This window comes from Somniosus microcephalus, chromosome 2 (genome assembly GCF_052327205.1).
Source record: "Somniosus microcephalus isolate GS21.2 chromosome 2, FLI_Smic_1.0, whole genome shotgun sequence".
Taxonomy (NCBI): Eukaryota; Metazoa; Chordata; class Chondrichthyes; order Squaliformes; family Somniosidae; genus Somniosus; species Somniosus microcephalus.
This window is the reverse complement of record NC_140988.1, coordinates 388,864,676-388,887,271: the sequence shown is the minus strand read 5'-3', so window position 1 is coordinate 388,887,271 and position 22,596 is coordinate 388,864,676. Positions and strand designations below refer to the sequence as shown.

General features: G+C 49.8%; 1 protein-coding gene across 2 annotated transcripts in view; it reads right to left on the bottom strand.

Annotated features, from left to right (window-relative positions):
* rhobtb4 (Rho related BTB domain containing 4) overlaps nt 1-22,596 on the bottom strand; it is a 169,750-nt gene that overhangs the window by 137,871 nt on the left and 9,283 nt on the right. The window lies entirely within an intron of this gene.

The following is a 22,596-nucleotide window of genomic DNA, read 5'->3' as shown; positions in this document are numbered from 1 at the left end:
ACTGATCCAGATTTTAACTCTAGGCCTGAGATAAAATTATCGTCCGGTCTCAATGTCATCAGGCCACAACATGCATATGTGAAGGCGGCTCCGGGCGCGTATTCTTGCAGTTTAAAACTGCAGATGTTGCGATCATGAGAGAGAGAGAGAGAGAGAGAGAAAGAGCCAGAGAGAGAGAGAGAGAGAGAGCGCCAGAGCGAACGAGAGCCAGAGAGAGAGCCAGAGAGCGCCAGAGCCAGAGAGAGAAAGGAAACAGTAACAGAGCATTTGGATAAACATAATTTAATAGGACAGAGTCAGCATGGTTTTATGAAGGGGAAGTCATGTTTGACAAATTTGCTCGAATTCTTTGAGGATGTAACATACAGGGTGGATAAAGGGGAACCAGTGGATGTAGTGTATTTGGACTTCCAAAAGGCATTTGACAAGGTTCCACACAAAAGATTACTGATCAAGATAAAAAATCACGGGATTGGGGGTAATATACTGGCATGGGTGGAAGATTCAACAAAGAGTTGGGATAAATGGTTCGTTCTCGGGCTGGCCATCAGTAACTAGTGGTGTTCCGCAGGGGTCAGTGCTGGGACCCCAACTCTTTACAATCTATATTAACGATTTGGAGGAAGGGACCGAGTGCAACATATCCAAGTTTGCCGACGATACAAAGATGGGAGGGAAAGCAGTGAGTGAGGAGGACATAAAAAACCTGCAAAAGGACATAGACAGGCTAAGTGAGTGGGCAGAGATTTGGCAGATGGAATATAATGTTGGAAAGTGTGAGGTTATACACTTTGGCAGAAAAAATCAAAGAGCAAGTTATTATCTAAATGGAGAGAAACTGCAAAGTGCTACAGTACAAAGGGATCTGGGGGTCCTGGTGCATGAAACACAGAAGGTTAGTATGCAGGTGCAGCAGGTGATCAGGAAGGCCAATGGAATCTTGGCTTTTATTGCAAGGGGGATGGAGTATAAAAACAGGGAAGTCTTGCTGCAGTTATACAGGGTATTGGTGAGGCCACACCTGGAATACTGCGTGCAGTTTTGGTTTCCATATTTAAGAAAAGATATACTTGCTCTTGGGGAAACACTGTGTGTATGTAGATAAACCTGTATAATCCCCTTTTAACTGCTGTATTCCCCTCCCCCCGCAAGACAGTTGCAAGCTGAGAGGAATAAGGCATGTTCAGACTTGCCTGCTGCTGAGAGAAGGAAAACCAATCAGGTTCCAGCAGGTGACCAATCCGTGAGTCATCACAGGTTCGCGGGCTGTACGAATTCAGTACTGTATTGTGAGAGTTGGAGTAAAGACCTATTTCTTGTAGCTCGCTGTGTTGCCTATTTCTTTACATGGGAGACTGTAGTCTCCCACATTGGTGACCCCGAATGTCGGCGGCCGAAGCCCCCGACTCACGTAGCCCTACAGAGGCCAGCAACGACCCGACGGCAACCAGCAGCAGCCCGATGTCGGCCGGCGCTGTGTCCTTGAAGCTCCCCACCTTTTGGGAACACCAAGCACCGGCTTGGTTCGCGCACACGGAGGCCCAATTCACCCTTCGCAGGGTTCAAGACGATGAAGAAAGGTACCTCCACGTAGTCTCAGCACTAGCAAGCTCCACCGCCGCCGAAGTTCTCGACCTGCTGGGGAACCCACCACAGACCGGCAAGTACTCAACCATTAAGGGCCGCTTGCTGCAGGCTTACGGCCTGTCTGGGGAGGAGAGGGCCTGCAGGCTCCTTTCACTACCAGGCCTCGGCGACTCTACCCTGACCCAGTTGATGAGCCGGATGCTTGCGCTCCTGGGCTCTGAACCGCAGTGCTTCTTGTTTCGGGCACTTTTCCTCAGCCTGCTTCCTCAGCAGGTACAGACTGCCCTCGCGGGGTCCCCGATCACGGACTGCATACAACTGGCAGCCGCCGCGGACAAAGTCTTCGCCGTCGCCCAACTCGGCTGTGCAGCCGCGAGGCTCCCCGACACCACCGAGCGCGCGCCGCCACGCCAGGCCACAGAACTATGCTACTACCACGCGCGTTTCGGCCACAAGGCCCAACGCCGCAGAGCACCCTGCTCTTTCGATGAAACCAAGATGGCCGCCCGGCCCAACGCGCCAGCCCCGCGCCGCCGTCTAGGCCCACTCGACCGCACCCCCGCCGCCACGATTGCCATCGGCACCGCAGGTAAACTGCTGTACATAACCGGCTCCCTTTCAGGGCGCAGATTCCTTTGCGACACCGGAGCCCAATGCAGCATAATTCCTGCGTCCCAGCTCGACATCCAGGCAGGCTGCAGCGGCCCACCCCTCGTGGCGGCAAATGGCGCAGCCATCGCTACTTTTGGAAAGCGACGGGCCGAGGTTTGTTTCAACGGCCAGCGATTTACGTGGGATTTCATGACGGCCTCGGTGGCACATCCCTTGCTGGGCGCCGATTTTCTTTGCGCCCACGGACTCCTGGTCCACGTCCGCGACAGGCGCCTGATTGACACAGCAACTTTCGCTTCACTGGCCTGCCAGCAGAGCAACAGCCCGGCCCTCGTCGGGTCCTGCTCTGCCCCGGCGGATGACGACTATGCCCGCCTACTCGCAGATTTCCCGAGGCTCACACAACCGACCTTCTCAGCCGCAGCAGCCAAGCATGGTGTCGAGCACCACATCGCCACTACGGGACCACCAGTGTTCGCCCGAGCCAGACGCCTGGACCCAGCCAAGATGGCGGTGGCCAAGGAAGAATTCGCCACAATGGAGAAACTGGGCATCATCCGCCGCTCGAACAGCCCCTGGTCGTCCCCCCTCCACATTGTGCCCAAGCCGGGCGGTGGCTGGCGCCCCTGCGGCGACTACAGACGGCTCAACGACGCCACCACGCCCGATAGATACCCCATTTCGCACATCCAAGACTTCTCGGCGCACCTAGCAGGAAAGTCCGTCTTTTCCAAGGTCGACCTGATTCGCGGCTACCATCAGGTCTCCGTCCACCACGCAGACGTCCAGAAGACGGCGGTCATCACCCCCTTCGGACTGTTCGAGTTCCTGCGCATGCCCTTCCGACTCAAGAACGCCGCACAAGCCTTCCAACGGCTCATGGATTCCGTCCAATGGGACCTGAGCTTCCTGTCCGTCTATCTGGACGATATCCTCGTGGCCAGCACCAGCAAGGCCGAGCACATCGCGCATTTGCGCTCTCTTTTCCAGCGCCTCAGCCAACACGGGCTAATCGTCAACCCGGCCAAATGCCAGTTCGGAGCAGCCCAAATTGACTTTCTCGGCCACAGAATCTCGCCAAGGGGAGCCATTCCCCTACCTGCCAAGGTGCAGACGGTGGCGGACTTTCCCCAGCCCACCTCGGTCAAGGCGCTGCAGGAATTTTTGGGGATGGTCAATTTCTATCACCGTTTCATGCCCAAGGCCGCCTCACTCATGCGCCCCCTCTACGAAGCCACCAGGGGCAAAACGAGCAAAGAGCAACTCACCTGGTCCAGCGAGATGGCGACAGCCTTCCACCAGACCAAAAGCGCCTTGGCCAACGCCACACGACTGGCCCACCCCATCCCGGGCGCCAAGACCGCCCTCACCACGGACGCCTCGGATTACACCGTCGGCGCTGTCCAGCAACAGTGGGTCGAAGGCGCGTGGCAGCCACTGGCATTTTTCAGCCAACAGCTGCGCAAGAACGAGCAGGCCTACAGCACGTTCGACAGAGAGCTCCTGGCCCTGTTCCTGGCAATCCGGCACTTCCGTTTCCTCCTGGAAGGCCGGCCGTTCACCGCATTCGTGGACCACAAGCCGCTCACTTTCGCCATGGCCAAAGTAACCGAACCCTGTTCCGCGCGCCAACAGCGCCAACTCAACTTCATCTCGGAGTTCACCACGGACATCCGCCATGTCGCCGGCAAGGACAATTTGGAGGCCGACTGCCTCTCAAGACCCTCGCTCCACGCAGTGCACCTGGGCGTCGACTACGCCAGCATGGCAAGAGACCAGGCCGCCGACGCGGAGATCCAGGCCCTCAGGATGTCAACCACCAGCCTCACTCTGGCCGACATCCACTTCCACGCAGCCGGCACAACCCTCCTGTGCGACGTCTCAGTCCCCTCGCCTAGGCCGGTCGTCCCATCCGCCTGGCGCAAGCGAGTTTTCGACATCATCCACGGCCTCTCACATCCAGGGATGCGTGCGTCTCAGAAACTCATGTCCGCCAAGTTCGTCTGGCCTGGACTCCACAAGGATGTGAGAGACTGGACCAACACATGCGTGGCGTGTCAGCGCGCTAAGGTCCAGCAGCACACCAAGGCGCCATTGGAGTGTTTCCCGGTGCCCGAGAGGCGTTTCGACCACGTGCACGTCGATCTGGTAGGCCCCTTGCCGCCGTCGCACGGTTTCACATACCTGCTCACGATCATCGACCGCACCACCAGATGGCCCGAGGCGGTTCCCCTCGCCTCCACTACCACGACCGACGTCGCGCGAGCATTTGTCTCGACATGGGTGGCCCGGTTCGGCGTGCCGACCGACATATCCTCGGACAGAGGCCCCCAGTTCACCTCCCACTTGTGGAATGCCATCACCGCCGGCCTCGGCACCAAGTTGCACAGGACAACAGTCTACCACCCGCAGGCCAACGAGCTCTGCGAGCGCTTTCATCGTTCCTTGAAAGCCTCCCTCCACGCCAGCCTGGCCGACACCAGCTGGATCGACAAACTGCCCTGGGTCCTCCTGGGATTGCGCACCGCGCCCAAAGAGGACCTCCGCGCCTCCGCAGCCGAGATGGTCTACGGCCAACCGCTCAGAGTACCAGGCGACTTCCTCCCCCTGACAACGGAGCCGTGGTCGGCCGCCAGACAGCTTTCCCTGCACCAGGACGCGGCCCAGCAATTCCGTCCAGTGCCCACTTCGCAACACGGCCCGCAGCCGTCCTATGTGCCTCGAGACTTACGACATGCGGAGTTCGTCTCCGTGCGCCGGGACGCGCAGAGGCCCACTGCAGGCACCATACACCGGCCCCTTCTCAGTATTGGAGACAGGGGACAAAGCTTTTCTTATCGACGTCGGCGGGAAGCCGGACCTTATTTCAGTAGGCCGCCTCAAACCGGCGCACCTGGACCTCAGCTTCCCGTTTCGTCCGGCTCTCCCCCCACGGCGGGGCAGACCTCCCGCATTGGCGGCGGCCCCACAAGAGGACCAAGACACGCCAGAACCTTACTTCCCGGCCGCCGCCCCACCTTCGCCGGCAGCCCGTCCAGCCAGCCCACCGGCAGACCAGCCGACGAACCAACCGGCCGACCTCCCAGACAGCCCTCCTCACACGCCAGATGGCTACTACAGCCGCTACGGCCGTTTGGTCAAACCTCCGCAGAGACTGACTTTTACAGTTAACGAGGATTCTGGGGGGGCGTATGTGGCGTTGCCACATTGGGGAAACACTGTGTGTATGTAGATAAACCTGTATAATCCCCTTTTAACTGCTGTATTCCCCTCCCCCCGCAAGACAGTTGCAAGCTGAGAGGAATAAGGCATGTTCAGACTTGCCTGCTGCTGAGAGAAGGAAAACCAATCAGGTTCCAGCAGGTGACCAATCAGTGAGTCATCACAGGTTCGCGGGCTGTACGAATTCAGTACTGTATTGTGAGAGTTGGAGTAAAGACCTATTTCTTGTAGCTCGCTGTGTTGCCTATTTCTTTACGCGGGAGACTGTAGTCTCCCACACTCTCGAGGCGGTTCAGAGAAGGTTCACTCGGTTGATTCCGGAGATGAGGGGGTTGACGTATGAGGAAAGGTTGAGTAGGTTGGGACTCTACTCATTGGAGTTCAGAAGAATGAGAGGCGATCTTATCGAAACATATAAGATTGTGAGGGGGCTTGATCGGGTGGATGCGGTGAGGATGTTTCCACTGATGGGTGAGACTAGAACTAGGGGGCATAATCTTAGAATAAGGGGCTGCCCTTTCAAAACTGAGATGAGGAGAAAATTCTTCACTCAGAGGGTAGTAAATCTATGGAATTTGCTACCCCAGAGAGCTGTGGAAGCTGCGACATTAAATAAATTTAAAATGGAGATAGACAGTTTCCTAGCAGATAAGGGAATTAGAGGTTACGGGGAGAGGGCAGGGAAGTGGACGTGAGTCTAGATTCAGATCAGCCATGATCCTATTGAATGGCGGAGCAGGCCCGAGGGGCCGTATGGCCTACTCCTGTTCCTATCTCTATGTTTCTATGTTTCTATCTATTCTGTGTATTCTGAAATATCCCCTTAAATGTCTGCCACAGCAACTCTATTGACCTATCCCTTAACCTGATTTGCCAGTTCACTTTAGCTCCGGCTCTCCCTCTCTGGCTCTCTCTCTCTCTGTCTGTCTCTCTCTCTCTGGCTCTCTCTCTCTCTCTCTGTGGGCTGATACATTCCAACAGGAAAGAAACATTCCAAGGGGAGGACCCACCATCCGTGGTTAACTAAAAAATGAAAGATAGTATTAAACTTAAACTAAAAGCATATAATTGCGCAAAGATGGGTGGCAGGTCAGAAGATTGGACAGAATATAAAAAACAGCAAAGAGTGACAAAGATTAATAAGGAGAGAAAAATTAGACTACGGGAGAAAGCTCGCTAGAAATATAAACACAGATAGTAAGAGTTTCTACAGATATTTTTAAAAAGAAAAGAGTTAACAAAGTGAGCGCTGGTCCTATACAAAGTGAGTCTGGGGAATTAATAATGGAAAATAAGGAGATGGCAGTTGAATTGAACAGGTATTTTGCATCGGTCTTCATTATAGAGGATACAAGTAACATCCCAGAAATAAGGAAATGGAAGGGAGGGAGGAACTCAAGAAAATTACAATCACCAGGGAAGTGGTAGTGAGCAAATTGTTGGAGCTGCGGGCTGACAAGTCCCCGGTCCTGATGGACTTCATCCTAGGGTCTTAAAAGAAGTGGCTAGTGAAATAGTTGATGTATTGGTTTTAATTTTCCAAAATTCCCTGGATTTGGGGAAGGTTCCATTAGATTGGAAAATAGCGAATGTAACTCCTTTATTCAAAAAGAGGGAGACAGCAGGAAACTACAGGCCAGTTAGCTTAACATCCGTCATAGGGAAGATGTTACAAGCTATTATTAAAGACATTATAGCAGGGCACTTAGAAAAGTTCAAAGTAATCAGGCAGAGTCAACATGGTTTTGTGCAAGGGAAATCATGTTTAACCAATTTATTGGGAGTTCTTTGAGGAAGTAACATGTGCTGTGGATAAAGGGGAACCAGTGGGTGTACTGTACTTAGATTTCCAGAAGGCATTTGATAAGGTGCCACATCAAAGGTTATTGCGGAAAATAAAAGCTCATGGTGTAGGGGGTAACATATTGGCATGGATAGAAGATTGGCTAGCTAACAGGAAACGGAGAGTAGGCATAAATGGGTCATTTTCTGGTTGGCAAGATGTAACGAGCGGTGTGCCACAGGGATCAGTGCTGGGGCCTCAACTTTTTACAATTTATATAAATGACATGGATGAAGGGACCGAAGGTATGGTTGCTAAATTGTTGATGACACAAAGGTAGGTAGGAAAGTAAATTGTGAAGAGGACATAAGGAGGCTACAAAGGGATATAGACAGGTTAAGTGAGTGGGCAAAGATCTGGCAAATGTAGTATAATGTGGGAAAATGTGAAGTTGTCCATTTTGGCAGGAAGAATAAAAAAGCATATTATCTAAATGGTGAGAGATTGCAGAGCTCTGAGATGCAGAGGGATCTGGGTGTCCTAGTGCATGAATCACAAGAGGTTACTATGCAGGTACAGCAAGTAATTAGGAAAGTTAGTAGAATGTTATTGTTTATTGTGAGGGGAATTGAATACAAAAGTAGGGAGGTTATGCTTCAGTTATACAGGACATTGGTGAGACCACATCTGGAGTACTGTGTACAGTATTGGTCTCCTTATTTAAGGAAGGGTGTCAATGTGTTGGAAGCAGTTCTGAGAAGGTTTACTGGACTAATACCTGGAATGGGCGGGTTGTCTTATGAGGAAAGGTTGGACAGGCTAGGCTTGTATCCGCTGGAGTTTAGAAGAGTAAGAGGTGACTTGATTGAAACATATAAGATCCTGAGAGATCTGGACAGGGTGGATGTGGAGAGGATGTTTCCTCTTGTGGGAGAATCTAGAACTAGGGGTCACTGTCTTAAATAAGGGCGACCCATTTAAGACAGAGATGAGGAGAAAGTTTCTCTCAGAGGGTCGTGAGTCTTTGAACTCTCTTCCTCAGAGGGCGGTGGAAGCAGAGTCTTTGAATATTTTTAAGGCAGAGGTCGATAGATTCTTGGTAGCAAGGGGGTGAAAGGTTATCGCGGGTAGGCGGGAATGTGGAGTAATCAGATCAGGCATGAACTTATTGAATGGCGGAGCAGGCTCGAGGGGCCGAGTTGGCCTATTCCTGCTCCTAATTCGTATGTTCGTATGAGAAAGAGAGGGGGCCAGAGGGGGGGGGAGCGCGAGGGGGGGAGCGCGGGGGGGGAGAGAGCGAGGGGGAAGAGAGAGAGGGGGGAGAGGGAGAGAGGGGAGAGAGAGAGGGGGAGAGAGAGAGGGGAGAGAGAGAGAGAGAGAGAGAGGGGAGAGAGAGAGAGAGGGGGAGAGAGAGAGGGGGAGAGAGAGGAGAGAGAGGGAGAGAGGGAGAGGGGGGGAGAGAGAGGGGGGAGAGAGAGGGGGAGAGAGGGAGAGGGGGGAGAGAGAGGGGGGGAGAGAGAGAGGGGGAGAGAGGGAGAGAGAGAGAGAGAGAGAGGAGGGGGAGAGAGAGGAGGGGAGAGAGAGGAGGGGAGAGAGAGAGGGGGGAGAGAGAGAGAGAGCGGGCAAGAGAGAGAGAGGGGGAGAGAGAGAGGGGGGAGAGAGAGAGAGAGGGGGGAGAGAGAGCGGGGAGAGGAGAGAGGAGAGCGGGGAGAAAGAGAGGGGAGAGAGAGAGGGGAAGAGAGAGAGAGGGGGAGAGAGAGAGAGAGCGGGCAAGAGAGAGAGGGGGAGAGAGAGAGAGGGGTGAGAGAGAGAGCGGGAGAGAGAGGGGGAGGGGGGGGGAGAGAGAGAGGGGGAGAGAGAGAGGGGGAGAGAGAGAGGGGGAGAGAGAGAGGGGGGGAGAGAGAGCGGGAGAGGAGAGCGGGAGAGGGAGAGAGAGGGGAAGAGAGAGAGACAGGATGTGCTCTCACAGCAGCCAGGGAGTGGTGGAGACAGAGATGCACTTCCTCACAACTTGTGGAAACTATCAGGACCTAAGGGGAATTTCTACCCAAAATTCATAAAAATATGCCCTGAATTCAAAAATTTGAATGACCACCAAAAACTCCCATATTAGGGGAACAGAGAAAATGCGTAACTTTAGCGGCAAACTAAGTTACAGCTTGCCATAAGCAGAGGACAACCAGTGACCATTAAATCTAAGAAAAGTTATATTATATTATATGTGTTATAATTATGTACACATGGGTATATTTGTTTATACACTGTATGTCTAGATCTGCGTTTAGGTGTTTCAATCATACATGTTTTTCTGTGCTTTGGCAACATAAGATGTATCTTGTCATGCCAATAAAGCAATTTGAATTGAATCGAGAGGGGGGAGAGAGAGAGAGGGCGAGAGAGAGAGGGGAATAAACGACGGTTATCAAAAGCGGGGTAGGGGAAAAACATATGATGTAATTAAATCAATGTATACAAACAACAAATGTGCAGTTAAAATTGGAGACAAACAAAATACTTCCCACAGGGGGCGGGGGGTGACGCAGGGCTCGCCCATCTCATCGACACTCTTTAATATTTACATAAATGAATTGGCAAAACTACTTGAACAATCTGCAGCACCCGGCCTCACCCTATATGAATCCAAGGTTAAATTCCTCCTCTATGCAGATGACCTGGTTCTGCTATCACCAACTAAGGAGGGTCTACAGCAGAACCTGGATCTGCTGGAGTCGTTCTGCCAGACCTGGGCCCTGACAATAATTCCCCAAAAAACCAAAATCCTTGTGTTCCAGCAAAGATCCAGGCATCAGGGGACCTGATGCGCTATCAACAATACCAAAGACTACGAAATGGACTTATATGAAGTAGGCTTTTATTGACTAAGAACTAGAGCATGCCTCTGCTAGTGAATCCATCCTAAGAGCTCCCGGGGGAAGGGTGGTGAGTCACCTTTATACCCGGGCTTAGGGGTGGAGCCAGGGGCTGAGACATGCCTGGACTTGTACAGGGTTAACAGTGGTTTACCACACAGGCATGTACAGGTTAACAGTGGTTTACCACATTCACCCCTCGTTTAAAAAAGTCCGGCGGGGTGAAGTGTTTCAAAAGTTCGTATACGAAAGTCTCTCCGGGGGTCTTGTCTGCTGTAATGATCTTCGTGGTGCCGGTTGCGGCGGTTCTTTGCCCGCGGCCGCTTCTCGCGTGGACGGAGCACTGTCATGTCGTCCTCTCGGGGTAGGGATGGCACCGGCATGTCATCAGTTCGTGGTAGACACCCCGGTGGTGCGTCGTGGGTAGTGGTGTGGGTGGAGGTAGTGGATGGTGATCGATGGTGTTTTGGGTGGTACCTGAGGGTGCGAGGTCTCGAATTGAGACTGGTGTCCTCCCGCCCGTCAGGATACGCCACGTAGGCGTACTGTGGGTTGGTGTGGAGGAGGTGAACTTTTCGACCAGGGGGTCCATCTTATGGCTCCTCACATGTTTCCTGAGCAGGACGGGTCCCGGAGACGTCAGCCATGGCGGTAGTGATGTCCCCGAGGTGGATTTCCTGGGGAAGACGAACATCTTCTCGTGAGGGGTGGCGTTTGTGGCAGTACAGAGCAGTGATCGTATGGAGTGGAGCGCATCGGGGAGGACATCTTGCCAGCGGGAGATTGGGAGGCCTTGGATTTTAGGGCGAGCATGGCGGTCTTCCACACCGTTGCGTTCTCCCTCTCTACCTGTCCCGTTACCCCGGGGTTGTAGCTGGTAGTCCTGCTCGTGGCTATGCCCTTCTCGAGCAGGTACTGGCGGCAGCTCATCGCTCATGAACGACGAGCCCGTCGCTGTGGATGTAATTGGGGAAGCCAAATATGGCGAACAGGTCATGGAGGCACCTGATGACTGTGCCGCTGGTCATGTCCGGGCATGGGGATTGGCGAAGGGGAAACGGGAGTACTCGTCAATAATATTGAGGAAGTACGTGTTGCGGTCAGAGGAGGGAAGGGGCCCCTTGAAATCCGACGCTGAGACGTTCGAAGGGGCGGGTGGCTTTAATCAGGTGTTGCCCTGTCTGGCCTATAAAAATGCGGTTGCATTCGGCGCAGACCTGGCAGTTCCTGGTCATGGTCCTGACCTCCTCGATGGAGTAAGGCAGGTTGCGAGCTTTAATAAAGTGGAAGAACCTGGTGACCCCGGGTGGCAGAGATCATTGTGGAGGGTCCGTAGCCTATCGACTTGTGCGTTGGCACATGTCCCACAGGATAGGGCGTCTGGGGGCTCATTAAGTTTCCCGGGCCGGTATATCGTAGTTGTAGGTGGATAACTCGATCCTCCACCGCAATATCTTATCATTTTTGATTTCCCCCTTTGTCTGTTGTTAAACATAAATGCTACTGACCGTTGGTCAGTGAGCAGGGTGAAATGTTTACCGGCCAGGTAATGCCTCCAGTGCCGTACAGCCTCCACTTTCGCCTGGCCTCCTTCTCGACTGAGGGAGTGTCGAATTTCGGGCCCTGGAGGGTCCGTGAAAAGAAGGTCACGGGTCTCCCCGCCTGTTAAGGGTTGCGGCTAGGGCGAAGTCGGATGCATCGCTCTCCACTTGGAAAGGGATGGACTCATCCACTGCGTGCATTGTGGCCTTCGCAATGTCCTCTTTTATGAGGGTGAAGGCCGCACGGGCCTCTGCCGTCAGGGGGAAGGAGGTTGACTTGATGAGGGGCCGGGCTTTGTCCGCATAGTTGGGCACCCACTGGGCGTAGTAAGAGAAGAACCCTAGGCATCTCTTCAGGGCTTTTAGGCAGTGGGGGGGAGGGTAGTTCCAGGAGGGGGCGCATTCGGTCGGGGTCGGGGCCGATGACTCCGTTTTCCACCACGCAGCCAAGAATAGCGAGGCGCGCGGTGCGGAACATACATTTTTCTCTGTTGTATGTCAGATTCAGCCGTTGGGCCGTACGGAGGAATTTTTCGAGGTTGGCGTCGTGGTCCTGCCGGTCATGGCCGCAGATGGTGACGTTGTCTAGATAGGGGAAGGTGGCCTGCAGCGCGTTCTGGTCCATCTCCCTTTGGAAGACCGAGACCCCGTTGGTGACGCCGAAGGGGACTCGGAGGAAGTGGTAGAGGCGGCCGTCAGCCTCGAAGGCCGTGTACTGGCGGTCCTCAGGCCTGATGGAGAGCTGGTGGTATGCCGACTTCAGATCAATCGTCGAGAATACCCGGTATTGTGCTATCTGGTTGACCATGTCAGATATGCGGGGAAGTGGGTATGCGTCTAATTGCGTGTATCGATTGATCGTCTGGCTGTAATCAATAACCAGGCGCTGTTTTTCGCCGGTCTTTACTACCACCACTTGGGCTCGCCATGGGCTGGTGCTGCCCTCGATGATGCCTTCCCTCAGGAGTCTTTGTACTTCTGATTTAATAAAGCTCCTATCCCCGGCACTGTACCGCCTGCTTTTAGTAGCAATTGACTTGCAGTCTTTGGCGAGGTTAGCAAACAACGGGGGGGGGGGGGTTTGACCTTCAGGGTGGACAGGCTGCATACTTTGCGCGGCGCCGTGTTTAAATTCTGCTGGCTGCAGACTGTAAGTGGGGGCAGGGGCCCGCCATATGCCATCGTGACGCTCTCCAGATGGCACTGGAAGTCTAATCCTAGCAGTACGGGAGCGCAGAGCTGTGGCAGGACGAGGAATTTAAACTCTCTGTACTCCACGCCATTCACTGTCAGAGTCGCTACACAGTAGCCGCCGACGTCCGCCGTATGGGACTTTGAGGCCATAAAGACCTGGTGGCGTGTGCGCATAACCGATAGGGAGTAGCGTCGCACCGTGTCGGGGTGGATGAAGCTCTCCGTGCTTCCGCAGTCGAAAAGGCAATTTGTGGCATGGCCATTTACCTTTACGTTCATCATGGACCTGGCTAGTTGATGGGGCCTAGATTGGTCCAGGGTGATGGAGGCCATCGTCGAGGTCGGTGGGTCGCTGTAGTATTCGCCCACACCGAGGGCCTGGTCCCGAGATGGTGTCCAAGATGGCGGCTCCCCCTCGGCTGGTGGTGTCCAAAATGGCGGCCCGCACGGCTCACACGTGGTTGGTGGGGTCCAAAATGGCGGCCTGTACGGTTCACACGCGGCGCTGCTGGAATTGGGGGTCGATTTCGCCTTGCACACTCTCGCATAGTGGCCTTTCTTGCCGCATTTGGAGCAGGTCGCGTCCTTTGCTGGGCATTGCTGTCTGGGGTGCTTGGCCTGGCCGCAGAAGTAGCATTTCTGGCCTCTGGTCATTGCAGCTGTAGTTGGGCTGCTGGCGGCTTGTGGCCTTACTGGGTCCCAAGATGGCTGCTCCCGTGGCATCCACGTGGCCATCCGGTCAGGGGGGTAGGTGTCCATGTTCTGGAGGGCCACGTCTAACGAGTTAGCGAGGGCCACCGTCTTCTGCAGGTCGAGCCCCCTCTGTTCCAGCAGCCTCTGCCGAGTATAGTTGGACCTGATGCCGGCTACGTAGGCGTCTCGGATCAGGTCTTCCGTGCATTCCTTGGCCGTCACCGCTTTGCAATTACAGTCCCGGCCGAGGACTCTCAGTGCCAGTAAATATTCAGCGCCCGATTCCCCGGGGCGCTGTTTTCGGGTAGCCAGGAGGTATCTGGCGTAGACCTCGTTAACAGGCCTCACGTATTGTTCCTTTAGCGTCGCGATGGCGGCCGCGTAAGTAGTGGCGTCTCGGATGATCGAGTAGACTCGGTGGCTCACCCGTGAGTTCAAGACAAGCCGTTTCGCGTCATCTGTGGTGACAGTAGTGCTGGAGGCCTCCAGGAAGGCTTCGAAACAGCTCAGCCAGTGTTCAAAGTTATTGGCTGCATCTGCTGCTTGAGGATCCAGGTCTAAAGGTTCCGGCTTCAAGATTTGCTCCATGTTGAAAATTAGTCAATAAAATTGATGCGCTATCAACAATACCAAAGACTACGAAATGGACTTATATGAAGTAGGCTTTTATTGACTAAGAACTAGAGCATGCCTCTGCTAGTGAATCCATCCTAAGAGCTCCCGGGGGAAGGGTGGTGAGTCACCTTTATACCCGGGCTTAGGGGTGGAGCCAGGGGCTGAGACATGCCTGGACTTGTACAGGGTTAACAGTGGTTTACCACAGACCCAAAATAAATTTCACACTAGGAACAACCAAAATTGAACAAACCACTAACTACACATACTTGGGCCTAAAAATCAGTTCTACGGGAAATTTTCATCTGGCTGTGAATGAACTGAAAGAGAAAGCAAGAAGGACTTTCTATGCCATTAAAAAATCAATCCAAATAGAAATCCCAATTAGCATTTGGCTCAAAATTTTTAAATCAGTAATTGAACCAATTGCACTCTATGGCAGTGAGGTGTGGGGACTGCTAACACAACAAGAATTTGCAAAATGGGACAAACACCCAATTGAGATCCTACATGCAGAATTCTGTAAAAGCATCCTCCGGACTCAAAGGAAAACCGTAAACAATGCATGCAGGGCAGAACTAGGTCAATATCCATTAATAATCACTATCCAAAAAAGAGCCACCAAATTTTGGAAACACCTAGAAATGAGCAACCCCCAATGTTATCATTACGAAGCCCTGAAATGCCAAGAGAGGACCATAAAGAAGAATACCCTCAGTCAACTAGTCCTGGGACTCAGTGAAGTAACTACTAACACTACTAACAAGAACCAGCCCCAGGACAGTGACAGCGTAACACAAAGAATTCGACCCAACACAATCGTCGCTAAGCAAAAGGAAAAATATCTGTCATATTGGGCAGAAACAACAAAAACCCAAAGCAAACTCAATTGCTACTTGGCCCTAAACAGACAATACAACATGGCTGATTACCTGACCATGGTAAAGGATAGCAAACTGAGAAAAACCTTGACAATGTACAGACTTAGTGAACATAGCCTGGCGATCGAAAAAGGTAGACACAGGCAGACCCGGCTACCAAGAGAGGACAGGATATGCTCTCACTGCAGTCAGGGAGTGGTGGAGACAGAGATGCACTTCCTCACAGGTTGTAGAAAATATCAGGGCATAAGGGAGAATTTCTACCCAAAATTCACAAAAATATGCCCTGAATTCAGAAATTTGAATGACGACCAAAAACTCCCATACCTACTAGGGGAAGAGAGAAATTGTGTAACCTTAGCAGCACACTATGTTACAGCTTGCCATAAACAGAGGGACAACCACTAAATATAAGAAAAGAGTATATGCAAATTATATGAATGTATATTTATACACTCAGGGATATATCTGTTTATACACTGTATGGATAGATCTGTATTTTTGTGTACAACCATGAATGTTTTTCGATGCTTTGGCAACATAAGATGTACCTTGTCATGCCAATAAAGCGATTTGATTTGGATTGAATTGAATTGAGTTGAGAGGGGGAGAGAGAGAGGGGTAGAGAGAGAGGGGTGAGAGAGAGGGGGAGAGAGGGGGGAGAGGGAGGGAGAGACTCTCTCTCTCTCTCCCCCAGTCTCTCTCTCTCCCCCGTCTCTCTCTCTCCTCATGTCTCTCTCTCCCCCAGTCTCTCTCTCTCCCCAGTCGCTCTCGCGCTCTCTCCCCCAGTCTCTCTCTCTCCCCCAGTCGCTCTCGCGCTCTCTCTCTCCCCCAGTCTCTCTCGCTCTCTCCCCCAGTCTCTCTCTCCCTATCTATCTCTCTTTATCTCTCCCCCAGTCTCTCTCTCCCTATCTATCTCTCTTTATCTCTCCCCCAGTCTCTCTCTCTCTATCTCTCCTCCAGTCTCTCTCTCTCTCCCCCAGTGTCTCTCACTCTCCCTCCCCCAGTCTCTCTCTCTCTCAATTCAATTTGCTTTATTGGCATAATGACAAGATACATCTTATGTTGCCAAAGCACAGAAAAAGAACATATATAATTGGACACATAAACGCAGATCTAGACATACAGTGTATAGACAAATATACCCATGTATACATAAATATACACACATATTATATACATATAATCTTTTCTTAGGTTCAATGGTCACTGGTTGTCCCTCTGCTTATGGCAAGCTGTAACATAGTTTGCCGCTAAAGTTACACATTTTCTGTTCCCCTAATAGATATGGGAGTTTTTGGTGGTCATTCAAATTTTTGAATTCAGGGCATATTTTTATGAATTTTGGGTAGAAATTCCCCCTTATGTCCTGATAGTTTCCACAAGTTGTGAGGGAGTGCATCTCTGTCTCCACCACTCCCTGACTGTGTTGAAACGGATTCTTTTGGTCCTCAATCTGGTTCAGTAGAAACACTGAGTCGAATACTGGTTGAGTTCAACAGTTTTTATTCTGTCATCCCGGGAGACTTACTCTGATACAGCACAGTCCTGACTCCAGAAGAGTCCGACAGGTTAAACCAGAGCAAGCAATCTTTCATACAGTGTGCCACATTATTATACTTGCATTTGAGAAGACATTAACACATCGTACAGTCTGCACCAATCCCGAGCTGTACACGTATACATTTAATTTGATTTCCTGGCCTGGCAGTATGAAACAAAGAAGTCACATTTCACTGGATGGTTTATAGTTAAGTAAATATCCTGGTAATGGTTTCACGATCACCTAATCATTATGGTAATGCGTTTGCAATCATGGTAATGTGTTTTCTGATTGCCTATTGTCTGTATAACCTCTGCACTCCGCCTTACACTGTTTCCACCAGCAAGGTGTGACATCGTGGGTGCCAGCCATATTAGCAGCCACAGATCAGTTTAGCTTCTTTTATTTTACTTCCTGCTGCCTTCACAGTTTCTTGAGTTAACATGATCATTTCTTACAATATGCAAGTGACTCAGCGATGTCGACATTTCACCACCATTTTATGCTGACAGGATCCTCCATTTTAGATTGACAGGGTTCTTGGCTATGCGAAGCGAGTTGTTACCATATTTTGCATTCTATATCCTCAACTGCAGTGAGAGCATAGCCTGTCCTCTCTGGGCAGCCAGGTCTGCCTGTGTCTGCCTTTTTCGATGGCCAGGCTATGCTCACTAAGTCTGTACATTGTCAAGGTTTTTCTCAGTTTGCTATCTTTCACCATGGTCAGGTAATCAGCCATGGTGTACAGTCTGTTTAAGGCCAAATAGCAATCGAGTTTGTTTTGGCTTTTTGTCGTTTCTGTCCAATAGGTCAAATCTTTTTCTTTTTGTTTAGTAATAATTGTGTTGGGTCGAATTCTCTGTGCTAGGATGTCACTGTCCTGGGGCTGATTATTATTAGTAGTGTTAGTAGTTACTTCACTGAGTCCCAGGACCAGTTGACTGAGGTGACTCTTCTCTATGTTCGCCTCTTCGCATTTCAGGGCTTTGTAATGATAGCAGTGGGGGTTGCTCATTTTTAGATGTATCCAAAATTTGATGGCTCTTTTTTGGATATTAATTAGTAGTGGATATTGGCCTAATTCTGCCCTGCATGCATTATTTGCGGTTTTCCTCTGAGTCCGGAGGATACTTTTACAGAATTCTGCATGCAGGATCTCAATTGGATGTTTGTCCCATTTTGCAAATTCTTGTTGTGTTAGCGGACCCCACACCTCACTGCCATATAGAGCAATTGGTTCAATTACTGATTTAAAAATTTTGAGCCAGATGCCAATTGGAATTTCTATCTGGATTGACTTTTTAATGGCATAGAAAGCCCTTTTTGCTTTCTCTTTCAGTTCATTCACAGCCAAATGAAAATTTCCCATAGAACTGATTTTTAAGCCTAAGTATGTGTAATTTGTAGTTTGTTCAATTTTAGTTGCTCCTAATGTGAAGTTTATTCTGGGTCCCTGATGTCTGGATCTTTGCTGGAACACAAGAACTTTGGTTTTTTGGGGGTTTATTGTCAGGGCCCAGGTCTGACAGAACGACTCTAGCAGATCCAGGTTCTGCTGTAGAACCTCCTCTGTTGGTGAGAGCAGAACCAGGTCATCTGCATAGAGGAGGAATTTAACCTTGGAGTCATATAGGGCGAGGCTAGGTGCTGTAGATTGTTCAAGTAGTTTTGCCAATTCATTTATATAATTAAAAAGTGTCGGTGAGATAGACGAGCCCTGCGCCACACCACGCCCGTGAGAAAGATTTTGTTTGTTTGTCTCCAATTTTAACTGCACATTTATTGTTTGTATACATTGATTTAATTATATCATATGTTTTTCCCCCTACACCACTTTCAATAAGTTTCAATAGACCGTCGTGCCAAATAGAATCGAAAGCCTTCTGGAAATCTATAAAGCAGGCAAAAATGTTGCTTTTGTTTTGGTGAACATGTTTGTCAATTAGGGTGTGTAGGGTGAAAATATGGTCCGATGTTCTATAATTTGGCAAGAATCCAATTTGGCTTTTACTCAAGACATTGTGCTCCTCAAGGAAGTTTATAAGTCTTTGGTTTATGATACTACAGAATACCTTCCCCAGGTTACTGTTCACACAGATGCCTCGATAGTTATTTGGGTCAACTTTGTCTCCACTTTTGTATATGGGCGTTATGAGTCCTTTGTTCCAGATATCAGGGAAGTAACCAACACTCAGAGCCAAGTTGAAGAGTTTTAGGATAGCCAATTTCATTTTATCGTCAGTGTGTTTAATCATCTCATTTAGGATGCCATCTGCACCGCAAGCTTTTCTTGGTCGCAGGTCCTTGAATTTTTCAAATAGCTCTTTTTCAGTTATTGGGTGTGAGGATATAGAATGCAAAAATAGGGTAACAACTCGCTTCGCATGGCCAAGGACCCTGTCAATCTAAAATGGAGGATCCTGTTAGCCTAAAATGGTGGTGCAATGTCGACATCGCTGAGTCACTTGCATATTGTAAGAGATGATCATGTTAACTCGGGAAGCTGTGAAGGCAGCAGGAAGAAGTAAAATAAAAGAAGCTAAACTGATCTGTGGCTAATATGGCTGGCCCCTACAATGTCACACCTTGCTGGTAGAAACAGTGTAGGGCGGAGTGCAGAGGATATACAGACAATAGGCGATCAGAAAACACATTACCATTATTGCAAACGCATTACCATACTGATTAGGTGATCGTGAAACCATTACCCGCATATTTCCTAAACTATAAACCATTCAGTGAAATGTGACTTCTTTATTTCAAACTGCCAGGCCAGGAAATCAATTTAAATGTGTACGTGCCCAGCTCGGGATTGGTGCAGACTGTAAGATGTGTTAATGTCTTCTCAAAAGCAAGTATAATAATGTGGTACTCTGTATGAAAGATTACTTGCTCTGGTGGAACCTGTCGAGACTCTGCTGGAGTCAGAACTGTGCTGTATCAGAGTAAGTCTCCCGGGACAACAGAATAAAACAACTGTTGAACTCAACCAGTATTCGACTCAGTGTTTGTACTGAACCAGATTGAGGGCAAAAGAATCCGTTTCAACATTTGGTGTCAGAAGTGGGATCTCAACGGACGATCACCGAGAATTCGCGAAATTAAGAGCCGAACTAGTTTTGGACGTGAGAGGAGGAAATGGGCCCCCGGAGTGAGTATGTTTAAATTTACCACTTCGGTTTTCCTCTGATCCGTAAGTCCGATAAAAGTTTTGCCACTCGCTAATTCTTGTGTGGTGTCCCGACGAGATCTGGGTCAATCTGGCGAATACTGTGTAAATTTAGGAAATAAGTATCCAAGTCGGGTAAAGCGCCGGCCTCGTATTTCACTTGGCCCGCTCAGGCTCCGATTGGACTAAAAAGTAGATAAGTGATTTTAGAGAAAGAAAAAAGAATACTTGAAAGAAAGTAAAAAAAGAGTCGGGGACTCTAGAGCTATAGCAACTTGTACTCGGGGAGTGCAAGATAAGGGTCGTATAAGTAGAATAATTAGGTTAAGAATACCTGTACCAGGTGGTGACCGAGGCTAAGAATACCTGTACCAGGCGGTGACAGAGGCTAAGTTTACGATTTGAATAATTAGGCTAAGAATACCTGTACCAGGTGGTGACAGAGGCTAAAATTACTATTTGATGAATATAGACGACTCACTGTGTTTTTTGTTAAGTCTAAGTATTGTCACTGTGTTTTTGTTAAGTCTAAGTATTGTACTTATTGTATTGTAGTGTTTAGTTTTGTGTGCCGGTATCCGTGAAATATATGAGACACGTGTAAACGTAACTCGAATCCTGAAAAGGAACCCTTAGTGTAAGAGAACCATGGGTAATTACCTAGACACAACAAGTGACGAGGGCAGTGCCCTACAAACATTATGTGACAAATACCTGGACAAAGCCCAACAATTGAGACAACTCTCAGGGTTTAAATAAAAAATTTGGCAGCGAACAATGGCCACTAGGGGGTCCCAAAAGTTTAGAAACGGTTAAACAAGCTCAAGAAATGATTTGGAAAAAGAACATGGGAAGTAAGACTAAGAAACTAATTGGACTCTGGCGACAGTATTGCCAAGAAATTAAAGACAGTTCCCTATTAGCCAGCTGGCAAGAAAATGCTGTTAAGTTAGGAATAAAGTTAACCGAAGGAGGAAATCCTAAACCCATTGAAATACTTAAGAAAGAATGTGCACACGAGAAAAGGTCAAAATCTGAAATGGCGCCAGATAAAAAGGATAAAAATGAACTACGTAGTTCAATGGTTGGCCTTAGGTTGACCGAGGGAGACGGAACAGATGAGGACTTAAACAATTGGACAATTAGAACTCCTACCGCGCCACCTCCTCAGCCACCCCAATATAATAACATTTATCCCGACCAACCTATTGCAAATCAGACTGGCTTGATCCCTATTACGTCCGTTACCAGTCCACCGACACCCTCCCTTACTGTCCCAAGTCACTCCCCAATCACGCCGACTTCTGATGTTTATATAGACCCTGTTGCTTGTCGAACCCGATCGAAAGATCCAACAAATCCCAAGAAAGACGTGAAACCGGGGAATACCCCTAGTCTGAATTGGCAGAAGAAGAAACGTAGACCCAGACAATTAGTACAACATAAACCAGCAAAAGCAGATGACACTGACTCATGTAGTGACCTTACTGATTCTGAAGACAACCTTTCACCCTTAAACAGTTCCGACTCAGAACCCGAAATTAGCCTTACTAAACCAAAACGAACGCCCAGAAATCTGCCGGTAAGAACAATGCCAAACCCGAATGCAGCGGCTGCCGCAGCCAACCCCACCATAGATGTATTTTTCCCTTGGAAACCTAATGAGATAATGGCTATCCTAACCGGTATGCCAGACAGGAAAAAGGTGCCGGCTAGGTTTGTGGACTTTCTTCGAACCACGATACAGGTGTACAATGCAGACTCCCGAGATCTATGGGCTTTGATTCAACAAGTTTTAACTCCTTCCGAACACAATAGATTTTTGGAACACCTGACTCACCCCAATCATGCCGCTTTAGAGACCGCCTACGCCCTCACAGCTGATAGGGAGCGACACATGCTTGCAGCACTCAATGCTACACTCCAAAAACCTATCAATATATCTAATGTCCTAGATACTAAGCCAAAGAAAGATGAGGGACCTGAGGAATTTTTGGAGAGATTCTGTGAGGTTTATCAGGGACAGTCGGGGGACACCAATTATCAAGGAGGAGCCAATTCACCCCAATTCTGCGCCATTCTGATGAACTGTCTTCCGGCTGCTGTGGCGACAGCCATTAAAACCAATAATATGAACTGGGCAGAAAACAGCCCGACTCAAATGACTAGAGCTGCGAAATATTACTGGAAAGAAAGTAAGAGTGCAGAAAGTCAACCCCACGTTAAGGTCAAGGCGGAATATGTAATGAAGCGAGAGGGCGTGCCCATACAGCCAAAAGTAGGGCCAGACCTAACAGGATGTCAAATGGAACCCCAGTATTGTGTTCCAGGATGGGTAGACTCCCAAAACTATGGGTATTACAATCACCCAACTGGACCCGACGCTGCTGCTTATGGCCGGCCATATGCGCCCCCACAACAAAATTATGGGGGAGGAGGGAGGGGCAGAGGACAAGGACAAGGTCTATGCTTCAATTGTGGTCAGCCTGGCCACTGGAGTAAGGAGTGTCCGGCCAGACAACAAGGAAGGGGAGGTCAGACCCGAGGAAATAGAGGCGGTTGGCAAGGAGGTCGAGGAAGGAGAACATACACTGATTTCTCCCAAACCAATCCGTTTCCACATGTTACAACATGTTACAACCAGATCGAGAACCCCTATTAATGCTTCAGATTCAAGATCAATGGTATCCCTTTTTGGTCGATACAGGGGCCGCTATGTCATCTGTTCAATCAGACCTTAATCTCCCCAAATCGAAAGAAACTCAAAGCTTATCCGGCTTTCAAGGACAAGTATCTCAGTATGCGATGACGGAAGCAGTCGGAGTAACATACAAAAAGGAATCCGTGATTATGTATACAGATGGCAGTTCTTCAATTGATGAGAAG